This window comes from Heterocephalus glaber, unplaced genomic scaffold (genome assembly GCF_053883595.1).
Source record: "Heterocephalus glaber isolate CG9 unplaced genomic scaffold, H.glaber_assembly_v1.0 deba00001532, whole genome shotgun sequence".
NCBI classification, from domain to species: domain Eukaryota; kingdom Metazoa; phylum Chordata; class Mammalia; order Rodentia; family Bathyergidae; genus Heterocephalus; species Heterocephalus glaber.
The window spans coordinates 12934674-12958668 of NW_028258330.1; the positions used below are offsets into that span (position 1 = coordinate 12934674).

Sequence of the window (23995 nt, forward strand, 5' to 3'; positions counted from 1 at the left end):
TCATGAGAGTCAAATGAGACAAAATGTGCACAAACCTTAAGAAGTATACAGAACATAAAGTGTTAATAAATGTTTTCAATGGGAGCCCAAATGATTGTGGTCAACAAATGAATGGCTAAAATATTAATGGGCCAAATCTGGAGTCAGCTGTTGTGATGCTCAGGGTGTCTGGCTGTGATGGTTTGCAAAACTGTAGCAGTCATTGATGTTCTTTCCCCTTTCACTCGGCTTTCTTGTACATTCTTAGGGCCTCTATCGCTAGTGCCTCTACTGCCAGTGAGGTGAGACGACCCTAGGGTTTGTTCTCAATTTAGTAGACTGGGCTTCCAACAGGACTGGGGTGGCCTTTAGCCACTGAGGGGTGGGAGTTGGCATGTAACTACCCCAGCTTCCTTGTCACTTCTACATGTCCACCCAGAGAGGTCTCTAGCTGGACTGAGCCCCAGTCGGTGCAATCTGTTCACTACTGCCCCCTATATTGGCTTCCTACTAACTGACCAGTGAAATATGTGGACTTGTGTCCTGTACTCAGGATCTACTTCTGGGAGAACCTAGCCTAAGCCAGTATTTCCACTAAATCATTTAAAAGGGTTTGTTTGTTTGTTTGTTTCTGTTCTACTTTGGAAGCTCAGTGAACTGAAGCTGGTGCAAGATTTGAGATAGTGGTCAGTTTCTCTGCCCAGGGCCTGATGTTCAGGGTCAACCATCTGATGTTGGAAGTGGGCTGAGGGCGCAGACAGCCCAAGCTCAGAATGCTCTTTGAGAGTGACTCAGCCGAGCCCTGGTTATCTATGGCCTAGCTGAGACGCAGGCTTCAGTGGGTCATGCTTCGAGGCCTCCCTGCAGTTGCCTGGCTTGTGCTCTGTGATGCAGCAGCACAGTTGGACAGCCTTCAGGGTTTTTTCCACTGCCTCCTCCCTCAGGTTCCCATTGCAAAAGCACTCCCTGGGAAGAGGGCTGGCTAAAAATTATTTCCAGCATTATGGGTAGCCCTTATAATTAGAGGAGAACGCAGAGTTCTCTTGCTTAAACAGGGGAGACATCTGGAGAGATTAAAACTTCAAAAACAAAACAAGAACCAAGATATATCATGTACAGGTACAAATTCCCAATGATGAATGTGATCATAATGTATACCTAAAATGTACCAGTAATCTTATGGAAAAAAAACCTTCAAATAACAATTGCCTTTACCAAGTGAAATTTCAGATAAAGAAATATCAGCACAAAACACTGAGAAGCTGATGTTATTTCCCACTTGGAATCCAGAAGGTTTACTCGTCCTCGGTGTTTAGAGGAAAATAAAATTCCCTTGGGCTGGCCCCTGAATTTACTGATACCTGGGTCTGTGATGGTTTATTTCCTTGGAGAGATGCAACTAGATATTTAAGGTTCCCTCTTGATCCAAACCCAATGTTTGGGTGGGAAGATACTGGAAGGCCTGTGTGGCAGGGTCATAAAGATCCATGTCTAAATTCCCCAGTTTGTTTAATTTAGTGGAAAATTTATAGCTCTAGGATGAATAGGCAGAGCCTAGTGTCCAACCTGTGGCTGATGGAGGGTTTTCTCTGACTTACGCTTTCAAGATTGGTGGGGCCTGTTGTAGATCTTTTGTAAACATGGCTATAATCATTCCCCTCTCCATATCCACATTACATCTCTGTAGCCATCATTTCCCCTGCCACATTAAATGAGTCTACAGTAAATGTGGCCTAAACAGAGATGTGAAAAGTGCTTGCATATTGGTTCTCTCTCACTTTCTCTCTTGTGGAACTATACCATTCCTTCCTTGTCCATATGCTAACATTCAGGCTAGCTTCTTGGATGATGAGAGACATGTGGTCCAGTTGCCACTGATGGCCAGCCAAGAGCCAGCACCAAACAGACATGGGAGTGAACACTCTGCAGACCAAACAGACCTCAGCCAATCTAACAGATGAATGTAGAGCTAACTAGGCAACCCATAGACTGATACTCAGCAAGAAATGTTTAATATTTTAAGCCACTATGTTTTGGTGTGACTTGTAACACAACAAAATAACTGTTCCAGGATCTTCCAGTTATCACTGGCTCCTGGGTGACATGTGGATCCTGTCTTCTCTCTTCTCATCTGGCTTCACCCCCACCTCTTCCTATCCAGAGGGGTGCAGGAGGGCTCTGACCCTGGTGTGTCACCAGTAGAAGCCTCAGATGTCTTCAGATCATTTTATAGGAGTTGCAAGTACCTTAAAATATCATACACTCTGATTATAATCTTGAAATTATGGAGGTTATTAAACTCACCACAAATACTGTGAGTTAATGCTTTAATTTTAAAAACAGCACATACTATACTACAGCTCAAATTTGGTTTTTAAAAATATTTTGATAACTTTGCTTCACTATAATTGGTTTCCTATGTAACCCTGTATATTTTGTTTTATACATTAAAATAGAGTAGACCATAGACTTATGAACTCAATTCATTTGCAAGGCCTAGTTGTAACTCAAGTTGATCAACTGAAGGCCAAAGCTCCTCTACACAGCCTTCAAAGTCTCTCTCCTGTGTACAGGCAGATCTCAGTGTCCTTAGAGAGACAATGGCATAGGATTTCTCAATTAACCCCACATAAGAAAGGACGTTGTAATGTTCCTTCCAGAACTCTTTAAGGGTTAAATTTGTATCTGAGACCATCTGGAAGTACAAGTGGCTGGCATTTGGGTAGTGATTCAAGACTTTGGTCATAAGTTAAAACTAAAATTCCTGTTGTAACCCAAGTTGTTCATATGTCAGGACAGTTTCGAGGGTCCATTCTATATCACTTGGAAAAGGAACCCATAGGTTTCATCAATGGGGGTCACAGGAAAAATTAAAAGCTAAGACCCTTTGAATTCTGTTCAGATCAAGAAATTTGATAGTAACCATGTTTCTCAAAATATTAACATAACAGTTGAAGATATCCACAAGAAGTTGTGGTAAAATAACTCCGGAAACTTTTAATTATTCCTGGTTCTGGCAGATCATAGAACTACTAAGAATTCCATAACTTTGGTAAGTAATAGAAACAAAGTAAAATGCTTTCAGGGCTGACTAGACTCACACACAGCATTGTGGACTATAGCAAATTAGAGAGGAAATACCCCACACTAAAGCATTCAGAGTACACATTTTGTAGATTCATTGTGAGCTAATTCAAATAAGTTTGTGGATAATATTAAGGCTATACATAGTTACTTTCCATGTATGGATTCAGAGTAAGTAGAGGAACTAGACATCTGTTTAACCTTCATCTCTGGACAGGCTCTGCCATTGTTAACTAAACTATCTTTCCAGGGCAGATAAATTTCTTATGCCTCATTTTTTTTTTTAATCTGCAAAGTGGTAATGGTTTCTTTATCAGCTTCCTTTACAGAGCTGTCATGAAGTTCAAAAATTAGTGGGAAAACAATTTGGAAAAATAAGAAGTCATTAAAGGGATTCTGGATAAATCAATGTAATTGTTTGGTAATTGACCTTAAAAAACTTAAATCTGCTTATATAGGACATCCTTTATTTTTAAATTCCAATTTATTGTCAAATCCAAAAGAAGCACATCAGAAATGATTAAGAGACCTTTACCACTTCACCAATGGGCCAATTTTGATTTACTGGGCCAGATTTTTTTAGTAGAGATGAAATGAAAAAGCACATACAAGGGCCACCCATTTGAGTCCCAAGTTATGATACCAGGGATTGAACTCAGGACCTTGCACTTGCAAGTCAAGCTGTGGAACCACTGAGCTAAATCCCTGGCCCTTCTAATTTAATAGTATAACAAAAGCTTCATTCAGGAAACCAAAGTTAAAAGCAAGCTCAAATAAATAAAACAACGGAAGGTACAAAATCTAGATTCTGGGGATACTACAGTAGAGGAACTAGAGCAAGTGGAATGAGAATATGAGAACTTGAACCAGAATTTGCCATTGAGAAGGGAAGATCTTGTAGCTAATAGCATCTTTGGATACACTTCTCCCTCTTCTATGGTCTATGTGCCTTCCTACCTCCCATCAATTAGATGCTAACCCTTAACTTTAACCTTCTTAATGGGTCAGAGTTGACTCAGCTTTTACACTGGTCTTTTTTGGTGATTGATGGTAAAATGAGCTCTAGTCAGTGAATTAGAGGCAAGAAGTACTTCCTTTTCCTCCTTCTCTCATTGTGTCCAGAGAAATCTGTGACAAAGTTAAATATTACAGGTGGCTGGGGCAAGGGGTCACACTCATACCTTTTCCCACTGGGCTATGTATGTCCTCATGAAACTCACATGGGGCACCCCCTAAGCAGCTACAGAAGGATCTGCAACTGTGAGCTATAGGCTTAACATGGAATTCACCATCTAGTTTAATGTTCCTTGCCAGATTCCTTTGAGTATAACCTTTTAGTTCTTCAGCCTACAAAGGCCATCAGCTATCTGAGCACACATAATATGGTTATGCTAAGAAGCAAAGTGAAACAGAGAAGGAGAGACTTAGACTGGAGGACCAGTTATCTCTTTCTTCTGCCCCATCATGGGCTATTTGGATGTCATGAAGTTACTTTCTCTCATGGTGCCTGGAGCAATAGTTGTCCTTGGCCTTAAAATATGGGAGAAAAATGAGATGATAGAAAAGTAAATATAAATTATTCAGACTAACATCTAGTTCATTTTTATTGCCAATAGAATCAAGCACTGTAGTTTGGGTGAAGATGTAGAATCAGCAGGGAATCATTGAAACCACAGATGATCTGGTCTCTGCTTAAATATCACCTCTTAGAGAACCCTACCAGGAGCCTTTTCTAAATTATCATTCTACTCACAGTGCCATATCTTTATCCCCTGTCCTGCATTATTTTATATACAGCATTGTCTGTCATTCTCCCCTAGAAGGTGAACTCTGTGAGAAAAGGGGCTTTTTCGGCTTTGTTTTTGGCTTATTCCCATTGCTTAGAACAGTCCTGGTATATGTTGGGGACAAGATAAATATTTGAATTGTCATGTGGCGGAAGCATCACGCAGAACCAGAAAAATGTGAGGCTAGAAGGGTGCAGGAGAAGCATTCTTTACTCTTGTTAAATTTCCTTGATGCTCTTAAGAGTGAAGTAGTTTATTCTTCTAAAACAACAGAGATTGTGTGTGTGTGTGTGTGTGTGTGTTTATTCAGCCTAAAATTTTACAGAAATAGAGGATAGATGGCTTGTGGTTGTTTTGATACCAGTCCTTCCCTCAATTGAGTTGTGTGGTTCTAGCATGTAAATAACACATTTCCGTGATATCCCATACCCACAGTTGATAGAGTACCTGGTCCAATGAGCTGGTTTACAAACAGTCCCTGGAAGTTTTGAATATAGCAGATAGGCAACAAATGGCAGATCTTTTCTCTGGTGGACATCTAGGAGGTGAAATTCGGTGCCCATCTTTCTGGTATGTGGAGGGCAGAAGTGGACTTTAATAAGACAAGGTGAATTCAATGTACAGGAGGAACAGAAGGGAGAGGAAAAGGGAGAGGGAGAAAGAGAAGAAGAGAGGAAGAGAGAGAGAGAGAGAGCAAGAGCGAGAGCGAGAGCTTTTAAGCAAAGATCAAGCCATTTGTGGGCTGGTTTTATTTTCGGCTCTTTCTATACCCGTCAGTGGAAGGGGGCTATTGCTTGAATGCTGGGCTTGAGTTATTCCTGAAATCCTGCTACCTCTCTGTTTCTTCCCCATGGTTTGACTGCTCAATATTTACATAGATTCTGTAAGATAATACATCTCATTTTTGTCTCAGCCACTTACAGTTGGGTTTTTGCCATATGCAATACCCAAAAGGACATAAGTAATATAGCCAACTTTTCAGGAATCTTTTTGTCTGGCCCATCAGAATCACAGCAGTCTCCCTGCTTCATAAAGGTTGGGTCACCGTATGAGGCCTTTTAAAGTCCTCTGAGGGTAACAACAGATGGAGATTTCCCAATTAGTGAGACAGGAAATTCCGTAAGACAGGAAATCTAGAAGAGATGGAGGCAGAAGTGGCAAGGCCGTGTAAGGCAGCAGGTGTGACTTCAGGATGACCCAGGAGCCTTAGCTGCCTTACTCACCTGTAACCTTGCAAGTAATTTGTGTCTGGTCTTTGCCACTGCTCATTTTTAAATGTGATTTTTAAGTCCTGTGCCAGTTCTCCAAATCTATAACATAGGAGAAGGGGAGAAAGGAAGGGGAAAGTGAAGCATTGGTGTGCTGATTCGCGGTGGAGAGCAAGAAGCCACAGGAGTGAGGGGAGAAAAGCCAGGCCTCTCCTTGCTCTTGGGGCAGTTAATTGCAGAGCCAGAGGAGCAGTGACAGAAGCTGCTTTATCCTTTGTGTTATGGCACCTTTTCTTGTCTAGCACCTTTCTGAGGCTTTGGACTGAGACTGCAGAAAATAGAAAAGGGCTGTTCTACCATTTGGGGAGATTTCACGTTTTGGTAAGGTTTGAGGGAAAGATTCTAGGAACAAGAGATGGAGCTACTGTTGCCAAAAGCAAAGCACACGTTTTGCTGGAGGCCATTGGTCCCACTCATACCCTTGTCTTCACTCTGCGGACACTCACCTTCCTTATTCTTCAAACCCAGCTGATTTGAAGGATGAGGGAAACTTCTCTTCCGTGGCCCTGGACTGCTCTTCTCCAAAGACTCAGTCACAGTTTTGTAAGGTAAAGCAAAGTAGAAGCACCTGCTCTGTGTCAGACTTAGTTTGACACAGATGTGAACCACTGTGGCTCCACTAAGGTCTCCAGGACAGTGGCTCTCAAGTTGGAACATACCTCAGAACTACTTGGTGGTGACTAAAATACAGGTCTCAGGCTCAGGATTGCAATTCTGACCAACTCCTGGAAGATGCTGTCCAAAGACCACAGGAATCATTGATATGGAGTCATCAGCCATATTGCACTTGGATTTTAAATTAAAACTAAAGTTCTCTCTCTTATTTGTTGTGTGGTAGCAGGAGGAACCATTTTCTCCCTCTTAGAGAATCATCAATTCTCACCTTGTCCTGTAAAATGGAAACCATCACTTTGGGAGGACTGGTACTGTGTAGGTAGCTTTCAGCCTTCCCTCCAAGCCTCACTTTTCTTGCCCCTCCTACCTTTATTGTAGCTACTCTGTGAGGTGAGAACTAGGCAATAAGGAAGCATAACTCTGTCCCCCCTCTTGGCATTTTCTCTAGAATTTGCCTACCCAGAGCAAGCTTGCAATTTCTGCCCTTCTAATGTGCAAGCAGCCTGAGTGAGGCTCTGACCACTGTGGGGTGGGGGGTAATGATTTTCTAGCTCTCCTGTCTGACTACATATACTTCTACACCCTTTATCTTTTCAGGTTCCAATAACTAGCCTTGGAGTAAGACTAAAAAGGAGTAAGGAAGTCAGTCTGACTCTGGCTGCTGATTGCAACCTTTTACTTTATTGAAATCTAGCTTTAACAAAATGCCTGATATTTTAGTAACTAACCCTTGTCTACACATCAGTTGGTTCCTGGGAGAGGGTAGCAACTAGCACCTTAGAATCCTTGGCATGATCTTGACCAAACAGTAGCCTCTCTGAGTCAAGTGTGGAAAATAACACCCACTGTTTAGGAGGTTTTTAAAAACCTCCTTTAAATAAAAAAACTAGCTACAAAGCTTAGTTTGGTGTCTGCCTTGAATCCCAGCACTCAGAAAGCTGAAGGAGGAGGATCATAAGTTCAAGGGCAACCTGAATCATCTAATGAGACCATGTTTAAAAAAAAAAAAAATCCAAATAACAACAATGAAAATGAATCTAGCTATAATAAACAGGAATATAACAACTAGCACATTGTAGATACTCTTGATAATATGGACTTCAAAAACTTCCTAGCAAGATCTTTTGTCCTGTAGGCCCAGGTTTGCAGGAATTCACCAAAAAGCAGAATTTGAGGGCATTGTGCATAGATAGTTTCTTTGGAAACCTTTATTAACTCTGAAGGGGAATCATTTTGTAAATCTAGCTTGGAGTATACATTTTTCAGTGCATGTAACTCACTTAGGCAAGCTTTATATTTATTGATTTATGAATAAAATTAAAGGTTTTGACAATGAGGTGATACATACAGGAATCTTGTACCAAGCCTGGCTCAAGAGTTTGGGTTTGTACCTCTCTGCTTACTTATTGTGTGCACATAAAACACACACACACAGAATATTTTATTTGATAAGGAACCTACCCCTCTCCCCCAGGTGTACAACAAAAGCCCCTTAACACAAAGCTGAATACAAAACGAAGCCAACAGATGTGGTTTCAACAATAGTTCACTAAATAGCTCGCAGCAAATTTCTTCTCCATAAACTAAAAAATAGCATGGAATTGTTCATATCATCTCTTTTAACTCATCATGGGCCTTTAAAATCCAATATATTAAGTAAGAGGGGACCAGTATTTAGTTAAATGACAACTGAGTCTCTTGAGATATCCAAACATTATCCTGAGAATCATGAGGCCATTCCCAAAGCAGAGAGGCCAATAGAAGGCATTTTAAAATCTTTCCTCAATAGAAAAATCAAATATTGCTTACACAGTTTCTCAATTTATCAGGTATGTCATTCAAGTTAAAAAAAATATGATACCAAGACCTGTTGTTTCTCTAAACAAGCAATATAATAAAGAGCAAAAGAAGCATAGGGCCTGCACATAACCTGCAATGAAGAACAGTGGAAATCTGGCATGACAAATGGTAGATAATAGAACATAATAACTGTCCTTCCCTCTCTACCTTAAGGTGGAGGAGGTAGCAGTGCATATCAAGCCTCAGCTCCTTTAGGTCTCATGACAACGACTGGGCATATTTGTGGTAGCTATTGATGTTTTCAACAAATGTGAAAACTGAAGCTCAGTTCTGGTTAGGTAAGTTGTCCAGGGTCATATAGCTAACACAGAAGAGCAGATACGCCACCACGCTGACTCTCAGTCCAGTGCTCCAAGAACTTACCTGGTCATTTAGTTTTCCCTGGTCACTCAGATTGCCATTTGTCACCTGACTTTTTAGTCTGGAATACTGAGCTCTTTGGATGTTGCTGACTCATGTTCTACTACTGGTAGCATGCTTTCTACTGGAGGATCTCAAAGGATTATATGTAACTCATGGGAAAACTCATGGGAGGAGAGGAAACATGAACTTCGCAGTCAGAGGAAGGAGAGTTCCAAACTTTAAAAATTTCCATAGAAATTACACAAGAATAATGCCAAGGGTCTAGTGTGGCCTACAGTAGGCATTCAGTTAATTAGCTACTTTTTCTTTTTGGTCATTAAGTGCTATCTCCATTATAACATTGGAGAAAGTAGAGCACAGAGTGACTATCTGATGGTTTTAGAATTGTTCCTTGTGAAGAAATGGGGGCAAAGAAATACAAGCTACAATGCTCAATTGACAATTGCTTTTTCCTAGAGATAAATGGAACTGACTTGTCACATCATGCTAAGGCTTATTTTTCTTTCCTGGGCAAGACACTGTCCAGGAAGCCATACCAACATGAAAAGCTTGTGTACATCATGCCAGGCTGAGCAGAGTAGCAGAAAATACATGACCCTGAAGACAAGAGTTGGCCAAAGCCACAAATCTGTGTTTCTGGTGATATGTCACAAAATATCCTTTGATCCTAGTGAATTATAAAGAATTTTAACTGTATATTTTATGTATGCTAAACAGGTTGGCTTTAGCCAATGGCTTTTAATCTCTCAATATAAATCTGCTTTTAGCAATGCTTTTCTTGAGAATTCTCTAATCTTTCATTAGCATTTTAACCTGACTCATATGTGATAAAAAAGAACAACAGCAGGTCCAAATAATCAATTACTTGACATAGTTTTACAACTATTTGGGCTGTATCTTGTTGGGACATAATTTAACTCCAACATTTTGGGTGACTCTACTCGTTGCACAATTCTTGCATGGTCCTGACTTGAACATTTGATCAATCATAGGCAGAATTACTTACATTGATAGATAGAATTCTTTTCTCTGAGTGGGGTGGCTGTTCCCTAGTCACTCATTCATTTTCTACATACCTGGCGCATGACATACACAGTTGTAGGTACTGATGATTCAAAGATGGCTAAAATATTTTCTTTGCTTTCAAGGAATTCCATACTCTACTAAGGAAGAGAAATGTATAAATAGGTAATTACAAAGCAATGGGATAAATCTTATAAGGGAGACAGGAATATCAATAATTTCTAAAAAGTCAATTTCTAAAAGTGGGGGTCAGGGGACTAAAACCTTCATTTACATGATCCTGAATCTTTGAACAATGTTTAATAATAGGGAGTTTTCAGATGAGGGAAGCAGAGTGGCTTGGAACACTACCTTTTCTTGCTCAGTCACTCTGCTTTTGCATTATTCTGAATTTTTAGAGTTAATTACTCCATGAGTGTTTAGTGTTCTTTTTCTGAGTTTTAGAGTCCTGGCCTTGGAGGTATCTTGTTTCTTGAAGCTTGACTCCTCCCCTGAGTAGTAGAAAATCACCTGCGTAGGGAGAAATAGCAGTGGAGTGGGATACTGAAATATACACATGTATTTAAGGGACATTTTTGTGAAATCCTATTGATTGCCATGTAAATAAAGACAAATCACATAAAAGCATATTTTAGATATTTACTTAGTTCCTTAATGGCTAAGGCTGCTTCTTACTATGTATTCATTTCAGATTTTTGGGAACACTAACCACTCAGAAACCCTCAGTCAATTGCATACATTGGATTGAGAACTGAGGTTTTTTTTAAAGATGGGTTAATGTTTTAGATTCCAAAGGGATCCTATATGAAACATATTTTTTAAAATAATAATATGCCAAAATGGATGCTCAATATAATACACTGAAGGCAGGAACATGCCTATTTTATTTATTGCTGTATCTTCAGGATGAGTACAGTATTTTCCTGCTACATGGCAGATGCTCAATAAATATTTGTTGGATTAATTGATTAATGAAAAGTGACATAACAACAGTTGATTATGTTTGAGGAATACACTGTCAGTGATCTTGAAACTGAAAAACCTTGTTACATTTAGCAATTTCTTAAGCATAAATCAGAAACATTATTTTGATTCTAGTAAAATTTTTCTAATGAAGTTGAGGTTGTAATAGACTTTCCCATTAAAATAAAAATACACCCAGTAAGGCTACTGCATATGACAATAATTTGCCAGTGTTCTTCCTAGCAGGAATTTATTTATCTCTCAAAGTATAATCTGCCTATAGCTAGCCGTCAGAAAAACCTGGACTAGCTGGAGGGAAACTTTAGAAATGCACTATTTTGCAGTTTTCCAGTCATTATTCTTTGAAACTGGCCAAAGATGAATATAAATGAACAAGATGGACTGAGACTGTTTCCTGAAAGGGAACTCTGTCCAGCTCACTGGTGACCCCAGCTCAGTGAAGCAAATTCTCTGAATAGGATGAGGTAGGAGTGCAGGGCTGAACTCTGGCCTCAGGGGGGCACCTCAGAGGCTCTCATTTTCCTTCGTGCTGTTCCCAGTAAAGGACAGCAAGGACTGGTTCCTAGCCTTCAGGGACAGGAAGTCATCTCCCAAGTTCAAAAATCTATAACTAGTGTTTTTGAATAAAGGAAGTGATGGGGAAGCTGGGACCAAATGGTCATTGTGTAGAACTTGTCAGTTTGGAGGAAAATAACCATGGTCTTTAAGTGTAGAAGTGGACCGCCTTGGAAGACAAGGCACCGTGAGTCAGCAGATAGCACAAATGGTCTCTATTCAAGACTTTAGAATCAGGCATCTTTGGGTTACACAGACCAAATCAAGTCAACCATAGCAACAACAAAAAAGAGGATCAAATATATTTTTCTCTGATCAAAGAGTAAACCAGAAACCCAGCACGGCTGTCAAGAAGGCATCATAATTCACTTTGAGTTTCTCTACAATCACTGTTAAGCATTTAAAAGGCAATGCTAAACCTTAAACAGGCTTTTTCCCCATCTCTTTTTGGGGATACGGAATTGTTCTTATTGATTAATCTCTGCTGAGGTTAATGTTTGTGAATCAGCAATAAGAAAATCAGTTAAGATCTCCTTTTCTTATATAATCCTTTGCCTTGAGGGGAAAATGCTGAAATCTGCAGTAACCTGTGAAAACAAGGAGACTAGGTCTTTTCTGGGATATATTTTTGTTTTTCAGTGCTAGGGATGGAAAGCAGGGCTTCGCAAATGCTAGGCAAGTGCTATACCATGGAGTTACACTCCCAGACCTATACGATTAATTTTTGAGCTGGTTCTCTCTATCGTGTGATTCAAGTCATACAGAAATTTTATTTGTTAAGTACTTAACGGCTCACAGATTCTATGAAAGCTTCTACTTTCCTTTTTTAACTGCCAAGGAGAAGGGAGAAGTGAAGAAAAAGCAGCTAATATACAGCTTTAAGTAAGACATTATGGATGATCAAAAAAGGAAGGAATTTTATAAATATTTAATTAGGTTAAAAAACAGAGTTACAAAAAGTTTAGGATGTGGGAGATAGTAGGTGCTAGACAACTATAAATCTGATTAGGAAGGAAAGGCAATACCCATAGCCATGATGAATCAGAATAGAGCTTTGAGGAAAAAGCCAGGATTTCTCATCTGACCGGAAAGGCTTTAGAAAGATGATGTCAAAGCAATTTTGAAGGAAAAAAAAAGGATTGAGGATGAGAGAGGCAGGGAGGCAATAATCTTATAATGGAGGAGGGTGAGTGAGTAACAGAAGCATTACTAAAGCAATGCCAGCTGAGACCATCAGCTACTAGACACTGTCACAGTTTTCAGCACTGATTTCATGAGCTTCTGAATGGAAGGGATATTGACCAACATGAGTCCACTTCTGTCATCCTGCAGATGAAGAAACTGAGTTTAACAGAGCTTGAGTGACTTATTTAAAGACTGGGATTCCAAAACAGGAAATTACAAGCACTATCTTTAGGGATGGCACTGGGGCTTCTGGTTCCTGACCAGCATCCTTACCATCATGCCTTGCTGCCCAAATTAAGAGAAAAAGACATCATAAAAAATTATGTACATACTCTGTGCTTTATTTGGCCAATAGGAAAAATGCGGATGATGCAAGAAGTAGCATAATATATAGTTAATAACTTAGTCTCTGGAGTTAAACTCATTGCATTTAGGTCCTGCCTATATTCTGTGACAAGCTACTTAGCTTGTCTTGACTCTGCCTCTGTTACCTTATCTGTAAAATGGCAACAGTATCAGTAACCTGACTACAAGGTTGTTATAAGCACTCTGTGAGTTAGTATAGGTCAAAACTTTTACAAGGAGTGACTCACTCTTCCCCCCATAGGCTTATTCTAATTAATCACTGCTTTAGGTATCTGTCCTAAATCAGATTTATGGCCTGTTAAGTGTTACCTAATATAATATCTGAACACATAGAACTGTGGTTTCATCATTTATTTAGAAATCAGAAACTGCTTAGGTTTTTATATTGTGTGAAGTGCTGGAGATCTTATGTAGAAAGAACAGAAGTTACTGTTATGGCAACAATAGTAATTCTGAAGATCTTATAGTGTCATAGAAGTTCTCTGAAGTCTCTTTTTTCTTGTAAGATTTTTTTTTTAAAGATTTAACTTCCTTTAAACTATTTCTCCATATACTAAGCACTGCTTCTTCAATATTACATCTCATTTCTTCCTCTTACCTGAGAAAGGCTCTCTGGGCTGTTTATTAAACCACTAGCCTGAGCTCCTTCGAATGCATCAAATGTCACTACTTCCAGATTTTCCCCAGGTCAGCTTGGAAATCAAAAGGTTACCCTACAATATTTTTCTCCTGGCAATGTTTTGGTGGAGAAAAAAGGATAGTCTTAATACTTCCTAGCCAGGATGAAACCCTAACTAAATCTGTCTCTGTAACTGCCCTTCTTCCTCTACACAGTGCCATTGGCTATTTTACTTTGGAGTTCTATCAGTATTTGGATTTAGAAGCTCTGCTGAGAGTAGGAAACCACAAGGTTAGAAAGGAAAATGTATATAGTTCAGACTTCCAACTAGCCCTGGGGCAAGTGTAACCAACAAGTCAGCAACGTCATTAGGGAAAGAAATCTGACATGTTGTCTCTCATCTCAACCCAGCTTCACAAAACGTTACCCTCCCACTCCATTCTTAATCCCTTAGGATTGGCTCTATTTGTCCTGAAGCCTGAAGCATGCTCAGAACTGAAATCTTTTTTTTTTCACCCTTCTAGCCAGTGTCTATGACAATGCAGAATACTCAGAGGGTGTAAGGGAGAGTTCTACCTGAGGATTATCATTTAAGTGTACCTACTGGGACCTGTCATCATCAGATTCCTGACCTGCTTTTTAATCTCCCAGGCAGGTGATCATCTTAAAAAATTTGGCCTAGTCCATAATGAAAAACTGAAACTTACAACTTCCTTCTGGGCAGGACTTATATGTCCATGTAGGTATGTGTTTCCTGACATGGGATCTTAAAAGATGCTTAAATTGACTGATTTTAAAAAAAATCAATTATCTCTTATGTGACTAATTTGCCTCCCTCTGTTTTTGAAAGAGTACAAATTAAATTCACTCTGTCAATAGCAACTCCTGGATATTAAAAATGACTTGTTTACTTGTTATATCAATTTCTGCCCAGAAAGCAACTTTAGACAATAAAGTACCCAATTTTCAGCTTGGCTTTCAAAGCCTTCCAGAGAAAGCTCCAATTCTCCATTTTACCATATTCTGCTACACAATCTTCCCACCCTATCCAAATGGAGGGGCATTTTCAGGGTTTGCTGACTGCTTAGAGCTTGGGCTTTTCTAACTTGAAGTTCTTCCTATATTTAATGTAACTTTTACTTAATAGACCTTCCCAATCTCTATCCAACCTTCAAAAGGTAGCGTGGGTCCTACCTCTTTTCTCAGATCATTCTAGTTCACTTTAATATTGCTCTCCCGGTCACATTCACTGGGAAATTAATTACACACACCTTCATAATTTTTCTACTGTTTTATTGAATTTTCATTCTGGAATTATTTACTAAGTTTTATTGTCTCTATTAAGACTGCTAGATGTTAAACTTATTGCTAGACTTTATATCCCTCATGGTGTTCTTTTATATATATCTGGTGCTTACTGATTAATATTTTCCTCTCGAGTTGGTCCCTGCTGACAGGGGGATGACATTGCAGAAATGTATCCAGCACCAAGGCTGAAAACATGAATTTTCCTACCTTTCTAGAATTGTAAAGCAGTCCTCAAATGTGAGAAACATTGTTTATTCTTAGTGCATTATATAAAAAGCAGATGTATCTATTTTTTCTCCACATCTCCTTTCTTAACTTCTTTCTCGAATTATTTTTCTCATTTCTGCTAATGATCAAAACCTACACATTCTGCTGAAGGTGAGTTGCTATGTAGCTACATGTCTCATTTGAAAAACAATCAATGTTTCAGTTGATTATTCTCACATTTGGGTAAACATATAGAGCCCAGAGATATCTTTTGACTACATAATCTAAGGGCAGTTTGTATTATGTCTGTGTATGTTTAACAAAGTAAAAATAAAATTGTGGATTTTTCAGATTTTTACCCAGGGTACTTTATTTAGATTGTAAATTATTTTGTAAACTGAATGTCAAGGTGGTAATGCAGAAAATGCTAATGGACAGACAAGCAGGTACCATCAGAGGATCCATGTGAATGTTTCCTGGCTCATTCTTATGTCCACTTGCTCCTGTCTCTTTCACTGCATTGCCCTGGCTTTTTAAAATTTCAACTTAAAATTTAAAAATCTCTTGATTTTTTTCCTCTGAAGCTTGTCAATGGAATAACTGTTAAATCTATGCTCCAATTGTGTTTGTCTTTAATTTCCCAGTAAGATATTCTAGAATTAGCTCTATAATTGTGCAATTGCCTCTTCCTCCCAGCCCTGTGCCCTTTGCCAGCACCACTGCAGTCCTCTACCTCCCTCCCCCACAACCCTGGTCTTCCACTAGCAAACAAATCCAGCAGCAATTACTAATGTCCAAGCACATAATTCTGGCAGCATTAGGCTTTTCATTTGACGCAACTATGCAGAGAAATGTCTAGACATACAGAATGGAGTTAAAGCATTTTTAAAGACTTCTGCCCTTATTTTCTCCCCCATTTCCATCACTAAAACACAGTTGTTTATTTTGTCTGAAGACTGCAGAGTTATAAACTTCTTCCATGCAGTTATACACCCTTGAATAAATTTCCACCCAAACAATTTTACATCAATGCACAATCACACATGGCTATCCATAAAAAGAGAAAACACTAGGCAATAAATAAATAGCTGGGGATTAAATCACCTTCTGTATAGGATCAGAGAATTTTAGTCTCACTAGTATACAGATGGTTGGAGTTATGACTAGTTAAACACAATTCAAGACCTTATTTGGGGTCTTTTAAGGGACTAGTGATATTGTTTCTTTAATGTGTTGTTTATATTCCTATATATGACGCTGTTACTCTTCTTTAATAATTGCCCAAATAGTACAATTTTGATCCTTGTTATTTATGACAATTTAAAGATCTATATCAAGCAACAGTATATATCCCTGTGACAATTTTTGTTCACTCAGAGGGTCCATGCCTCAGAGTAGAAAATGGTTAAAGTACTTGTCACCACCTCAGCAAAATCCCGCAGTGCCATAATAGAAATTGCAGTAGATCTTTAGGTCAGAGTCCAGTTTTAGTCTAACATCATGGCTCTTTCACCTGCATTACCTTGAAGGACATGTTTGGATTCGCCTAAGGAAGACCAGTATTAATATTGTCAAAATCAAAAGCTATCAGCGGGCTATAACCAATGTACATAGAAAATACTGCCACTAACTCTGAAACCATGGCCAAAGAGGACCTGGAATATTTCTCAGAGATGTATTTGTGCGTGTGTGTGTGTGTGTGTGTGTGTGTGTGAGTGTTTCTGTTCACGTCTAATTATCAGGGTATGGGGAGAAGAGGGATTCATTCTTAAAGTTGATTATACTTAGTTCATCTAATACCAGATTTTTATAAAATAGAAATATTTTGAGAGATAAATCACTTCTGTAATGTTGGCGTTTTCTTATATACTGTATTCATGCCCACCTAAGATCTATAGACAGAGCTACTTTGTGTCAAAAACAACAACCTTGACAACGTACCGGAGTATAAATGTATATATTAAAAATGTGTTTATTTCCTACCTAAAAGAAGAGGCAGAAGACGAAACAGATTTCCATAAACAGACTATTATTTTTTGAAGTTATGCAGGAAGTGAAGAGGGGGCAGGCAATTATCTGTAAAGAAGTCCCCGAGGACAGGATTTTTCCTTTTAACCTACTATACCTGCTGTATCAAGATCTCTGTAAGCCCCGGGTCTCAGAGAGACAATTTGGCCTCCAGCCCTGGCACATCCAGTCCTGGCTAGGCATCTCTGCCGCAGGTAAGTGCAGCGCTGCAGCCCGACCGCTGTCCCCGGTGCTGAAAGGTCGCGGACTCCGCGAGCCCAGGTGTTGCTGTCCAGGGTTCTGAGTCTCAGCAGCCGCAGTCCGGGAGGCGAGCCCACCCGTGCCAGCCCTCCTACCCAGCACGACCCGCTCGCCTCCCGCCAGCCTGCAGTTGACGCGAAGCAGGCGGCATAAATCAAGTCCGTTGGGGCATGGAGGCTGCTGTTGCCGCCGCAGCTCAGCTCTCCCGCCCGGGGCAGGAACTCCCCCCTTCTCTCGTCTCCCCACCGCCCACACCCTGCCTGCTCCTTAATTCTTCCTTGGATGATAGCGCCTTAATGACAACAGTCCTAATAATAGGGTTGGAAATGCAGGAGAATTTCTATTTGCTTTTGTTTTTGTTATTTTTCTCTACAGGAAAAAACCCCCTAACAACCTAAACATCTCTGAGAACTGCATTGCAAGATGGAAGAGAGGGTCCCAGCACTTTCAAAAGAGTAAGTTATTATTTCGCACCTATCCTTGCTCTTCTTTCCCATCTCTCCCTCTGCAGCGTCCCCATTCATCCCTTCCCCAAGCAGCTCACCTCGAAAACACTTTTCTAAAGCCCCAAGCGAGTCTGTCCAGACGTGCACACACGGAATACCGCACCCTAAGTGCACAAATACTTGTATTTGCCAAAGCTCAGTTGGTCTGCTCAGCCGCGGTCCCTTTGGGGTAGGCAGCTATCTAGAGTCAGAATCACCATTTGGGGAGGGGGCTCCTTACCTTGGCTTCTTCTCCGGTGGGTGGTGTTCACTGGGTCTCTGCAGGTTTCGAGTGTGCCAGAGCTACCAAGCAGGGAGGGAAGGAAAGATAGCGCCTGACCTCCCCGAGGTTTCGTCTTCAATGCAACGTGAGCTCTGCCCTCATCAAAGATGGCCGCCCCTTTTGACGTCAGCAGCTTTTAATAGTCGTCTCCTGGAGGGGCGGGGAGGAAGTGTGTTGGGGGAGGGCGGGGGGGGGGAGCGAGGAAAGACGGGGGAGACGGGGAGGGAACGGGGGGGGGCGGGGGAGGAGTCGGGAGGTTCTGAGCGCTTGACTCAGCTCCCTCTGCGCTCTGCTGCAAACCTTTGTATTTTTAATCTTTTATAAACACCCTAAACGGGCAATGACTCCATTTTAACATTCTTTCTTGGGCACGTTTTTCTTATGACTGTTTTCCGGATGGTGGCCGTTGTTTTATGCGTGTGTATATATGCGTGTGTGTATGTATATATATATGTGTGTGTGTGTGTGTGTGTGTGTGAGTTCATGTTTGTATAAATGTGTATATGCATGAACATAAATACATGTAAGTATATATGAGTGCATATATATATATGTGTATGTTAAAATTTTTTCCCTGCTGAATTCTCTTCAGTTGAGTCACAGAACCCAAGAGCCCGGCAGAGGAGTGGAAGGTGTTGGTGAAGGGGTGGGGTTAGACTTCAGCTGCGATTTGTTTCCCAAAGAGGAGGGTCCGAAGGAACATTCCTGTCCCCCTTACCAGCTCCATATACGGGCAGGCTAAGTGGGTTGCTCATCTGATGAGCGTTTTATTTTGTCCAAGTAGCACCCAGGATTCGGAGTTTCTATGAATATGGTCAGTTGGGGAGAGAGCCTCGCGCACTTTATTTTAAAGTACGTCAGAGTGATTAGCAAGGAGAGATCTCAAATGAGTTGGGGGAAGGAAGAGGGGAGGGCAGTGAGCCCAACCAGCCTTTGGGCTTGGGGCCTCAGGATTGGAGTTGAGAGTTGTTTGACGACAACAGCAAAATAGAAGACGCTGTTTTCATTTGGATTTGCAGAGGGGACCTGGGGTTCTTGTAGGGTTGCTTAGGATTTTTCTGCAGAGGTGCATCCGAGCCTTCCAGGACCGTCCAGACACCGGAGGGGCAGGTGGAAGCTTCGCGTGCAAGGAGGCTCAGATTAGGGCATGAGTGGGGAAGAGACCTTAGAAACCAGAATCCTAAGGCGGTGATCCTGTGCCCCCAGCGCGTTGGGCGCCCAGGGAGGTTGGGAGGTGGCGGCGGTGGCGATATGCAAATAGCGCAGCAGCGATGGCCTCTCCCTGATGATTCCCAGGTGCTGAGGAGGCTGTCGCGGGGCTCCGCGGGGAGGGCTAGCTGGGAGCGTGGGAGGTGGGGGACCTTGTCTGAGGAACTGTTTGTACTTTTCTGCAGAGGATGCGATTAGAAGTCGTGCCTAGCAGTCTTAAAACTTGACGGCCTCTTTTGGGCTATGGAAAGTCCTTGTCTCTTTTAGAAGAAATAATTTACAGCTGGGTCCGGAAAAAAACCCTGCAAACACTCCCCTCTCGCCCATACACACACACACACACACACACACACACACACACACACACACACACGCACAGCTCGTTTGCCTGAGAGCCAAGCTTAAGCAATAATAAAGCTTTTAATTGCACACGACTGTGAGAGGGAGCAAAGAAGAAGAGTTGTAAAGGGACAGCATTTAGAAGTGAAGCTGTTAGAATTTAATAAAGGATGCTTTTAATGAAATCAGTAGAAGTATTGTTTCTTAAAGACTCCCTCACCCAAATGGCATTTTAGAATATTAATATTTGCAATAATAATTAATGAATAGTGTTTGGGTTTTATTAAAGCTGGATTCCTAAGACAAAAAGTATTGCTGAAGTTTGTTTACTTAAATATTCATTAAACATTTCAGATTCCTATACAATAAAGAAGAAAATCTGAATGGTCCTTAGATAACTTAATTGCCAATCTCTCTCCTCCATTGTGGTTTTCATTTTCATTATAAAGCAACCTGGGATGGGTTAGGGGCATGGGGAGAATGTAATAGTACTGTAAAATTCTGTATAGTAAGAATTTTTTCCTAAATCTGACAAAAAATAACAAATTAAAAAGACAGCCCACAGAAGCTTGGGAAGAGTCAGAAAGGGGAAAAAAACTGCAGTGAGAAGAAAAGAAATGTGTGTCTGACCCTCAGAATAGATATCATTCAAGCAGGAAGTTTTGTGAAAGAATGGAGGAGGCAGGGGATTTTCCAGATTAAAAAAAAAGTAACTACGTCAGTGGTCAGTGATGGAGCCTAACCCTGCAGGCACGAGCAATGCGGCAGCCACAGGGAAGGGAGGACTGGCTTGGGATTCTGAGTTTTTAACTGCTGCTACCCCACACTGACAACTTGAGAAACTGCACATGAGAAAAGAGAGTCAGATCCATTCAAGCCACCCTAGAAAATACCACCTGCCCTCCAGGGTTGGGTGACAGTATTTTTCATTGCCTTGTGTTCCTTTTGAAAATGATACTGTTTGAGACAGCTGCTTCATGCTCTGAGAAATGTAGCAGAGTCTAATTGGAGAATCACTGTATAAATATAAGTTTGCTAAGTAAGACCAGATAACCCTTCATGTATTTGGAATATGGTAATAAGATTTTCCCCTACAGGGTTCTCATTGTTTGATTAAAACAAAATAAAACAAAAGTAAACAAACCAAAAAACCATAGTCATCCTTGCCAGGAAGGAAACAGCAGATTTGTGTTACTCAGGGTTCACACAGGTCTGAACCTCACAGAAAAAGAAGGGATGAAAAATCTGTTCTAAAATGATTCTGCTGTTTGTGAGTTATTTCTACAAAGAACCAACATGTAGAGTAACCAATGCTTAGCAACTCATTCGATGAGTAAGGAGAAAATTACCTGCTTTGCTGAGTGGATTCTCATGCTACGTTAAATCAATCTCTGAAAGCTTTACCTGGTATACCAGGCCCCATGGTATTCTGGTTTGCAGTAACTCCAGTTTGAATCTCTGAAGTGAAGTTCAATATTCATGGTTGGCTCAATAATTACAATTTCACAAGAGATAATAATAAATCCTTGCATAAAATATCAGATGATCTTTCCAAAGAAGTATAGAAATAGCTTATCTCAGAAGTACTCTCTCCAAGGTCCTCCTCCTCTGGGACATGTTTGGCACCCTCTGAACAAGTTTCAAACCCCTGTGAGGATACAGGCTTGGGCAAAGGGATAGGTACAATTTGTTAGAGCATCTTTTTTTTTTTTGGTTCCTTGGATTGCTTTCCACATTGTTTGCTTCTCCCTCTTTATATGCTTTCCCGGCTCTTGCCCCAGACTTTACCCAAATCACCCCATAATGAAGTTGTAGGATCTTGTAAAAACTTAAATCCTCTAAAATCCTCATGCTATCCTTAGTTCTTGAAGCATCTGAAGGAGGGACATATCTTGCAAGAAGTAAAAAGAGAACCAGGACTATTAGTTGTTGTTTCTGGTTTGCCAAATTGAGAAAAAAGAAATAAGACCTATACACCCAGAATGTTAAATTACATGTTGTTCATTACTAAGCATTGTGGAAAGAAGAAGATTGCTTAGCCCTTGGAGCCTTGGCATTTCAACACTGCTGATTCTTAGTACATCAACATTCCACACTCACTTTTACACATGGATGCATCCCAGCCCTCCTCACTGCTGTGACCTGCTGTATCAGGGTGGTGGTGGGGAAGCCTTGTGACAGTGAGGGCCAGAAGAAAGGAGGAAATGGTGGTCAAATTTAAAAAGGCTATTTGAAATGGTCCATAGAATTCTTTCAGTAAATTTTTCAAGAATCTTATTTGATCTATGACCTCTCTGTACCTCAATAATCTCATAGGTAAAATGGAGATAATATATACTTAACTCGCAAGGAAATTATCAAGTTCTTAGAATCATGTCTTGCATGAAGTACTGGTTAAATAGAACAAATCTGTCATTTTGATGAGACTACTTCTATAAGAAATTACATGTAACTTTGCTTTAATATGGAGAGTTGATTTCCTTAATAGACATCAACTAGTTGCTCTAGCCCTTGGTTTCTTTATCAGTATTAATCTGTTCATTTGCTCAACATTTAATGTGTGTACCTGTCATATCCTTGGCACTGAAATATAGTAAGATCCAGGTAAAATGACGCAGGACATTGACGGTTAGAGTGGCTAAATAATCTGACCAAGGACATGTCCATAAGTGGTACCACTGAGGTTTGACTCCCAGAATCTATGCTCATAATTATTGTTTCAGAGTACACTCATCTGGCTCTATCAGACTCACTTCCTCTATAGCTATTCAAGCATGCTACCTCAATATACTGTGGGTTTGGTATAGCTTTTCTCATTAGTTGCTCCAGGGTTTCATTTACTAAGGGATGAGTCTATGAAGTACTGGTTGGGTGAGTAACAAGTTCGGTTGGGGCAATTACAAGGGAGGAATCTAGGCTGTTTACCTTGAGTAAATAAAAGCAATATATTCAAAGGAAGAGAAAGCAAAATGTAATCAAGTAGAGAGTTCAGAAATCAATACCTAATAAGCAGTTTAAGTAAGAATTAGAGCAGAAAATATACTCAAAATGCACTTGATAGGGTCCTCCAGAGGTCAGAACAGAACAACAATGTCAACCAGTGGTCCTGAGAGGGATATTGCGAGGTTTCAAACAAGAATTGATTCCAAGGGGGTAGGGCCTAGTTTGAGGATCAGGGTGAGACGGGTTGAGGTGAATTATTCAGAAATGGAACAAGGATATCCAGTGCTACTTCCTTGATATTGGCAGGAAAGTTCTGTCAGTTAAGAGGCACCAGGCTAGGCAAGCCACACTCTGATAGCACAGCAGACTTCATCAACATCTCTCAGTCATGTGAACTTTCTATCTGTATTGACTTTTGGGTTTACTCCATATTGTGTACTTCTCCCATTTCTCAGAGTTCTCTTAGCAGGTGTCCTCACCTCAGTTTTTTCCTTCTTTGTTGGCTTCTCATTTTCATAGCAGATGGCTTGAAGTTGCAAAATAGTAGTTCCCAGTAGCTTAAGCTGGACATTTCTCCCAGTCCCACAGAAGCCCCCTGGGAGCTCCATATGTCCATGGAACCTGTCTTGACTCTCCACAATAAAAGCTCTGTATTCTAAGCCAAAGAGAAAATTTTTTTTTTAAAGCTCACATTTGCTCTGTACACATTGCAAAGCATTGTCACACACATGTTCTTATTTTATTCTAGCAATAATGCTCTGCAGTATGTATAACAGTGATTATTATTTTTAGTTCTCAGTTAATAAATAAATATATGAAGCTCTTACACCATGCAGCTAGTTGGTAGTGGAGTTGGAATAGTGAAGTTGGAGAACTTCCTATTTTAAATCCCAATCAGGGGCTGGGGATTTAGCTCAGTGGTTCCATTGCCTGCCTCGCAAGCTCAAGTTCCTGAGTTCGATCCCCCGTACCAAAAAAAATGATAAATCCCAATTAGATCATCCAGAATTCTGATTGATGTTCCAGACCTCTCTATTGACTATGGTGTGGAAGAGACTCAATGTCCTGTTCCTTCCTTTGCATGTTGTCTTTGAAATACCTGATTCATAAGATAAGCTAGGTGTGGTATTGCTCACCAGTAATACTAGCACTCTGGGAGGCAGAAGCTGGAGGATCACATATTCAAGCCTATCTTGGCCAACTTAATGACTTAGCAAGCCCATCTCACCAGATGTCCCACCTCCCAAACTAGTATATTCAGAAAC

The 23995-nt window shown here is 40.5% G+C and overlaps 1 protein-coding gene and 1 long non-coding RNA gene across 5 annotated transcripts in view; one reads left to right on the plus strand and one right to left on the minus strand.

Annotated features, from left to right (window-relative positions):
* Positions 1 to 18321, minus strand: part of Snap25 (synaptosome associated protein 25) — an 85112-nt gene extending 66791 nt beyond the window's left edge. For all 3 annotated transcript variants that reach the window (XM_004840817.4, XM_004840818.4, XM_087189080.1), the window contains exon 1: positions 18198 to 18321. The gene's annotated coding sequence lies outside the window, so the exon portion shown is untranslated. The remainder of the gene's footprint in view (positions 1 to 18197) is intronic.
* Positions 14208 to 23995, plus strand: part of LOC106009013 (uncharacterized) — a 249399-nt gene continuing 239611 nt past the window's right edge. For both annotated transcript variants that reach the window (XR_015442081.1, XR_015442080.1), the window contains exon 1: positions 14208 to 17926. This is a non-coding gene — a long non-coding RNA (uncharacterized LOC106009013). The remainder of the gene's footprint in view (positions 17927 to 23995) is intronic.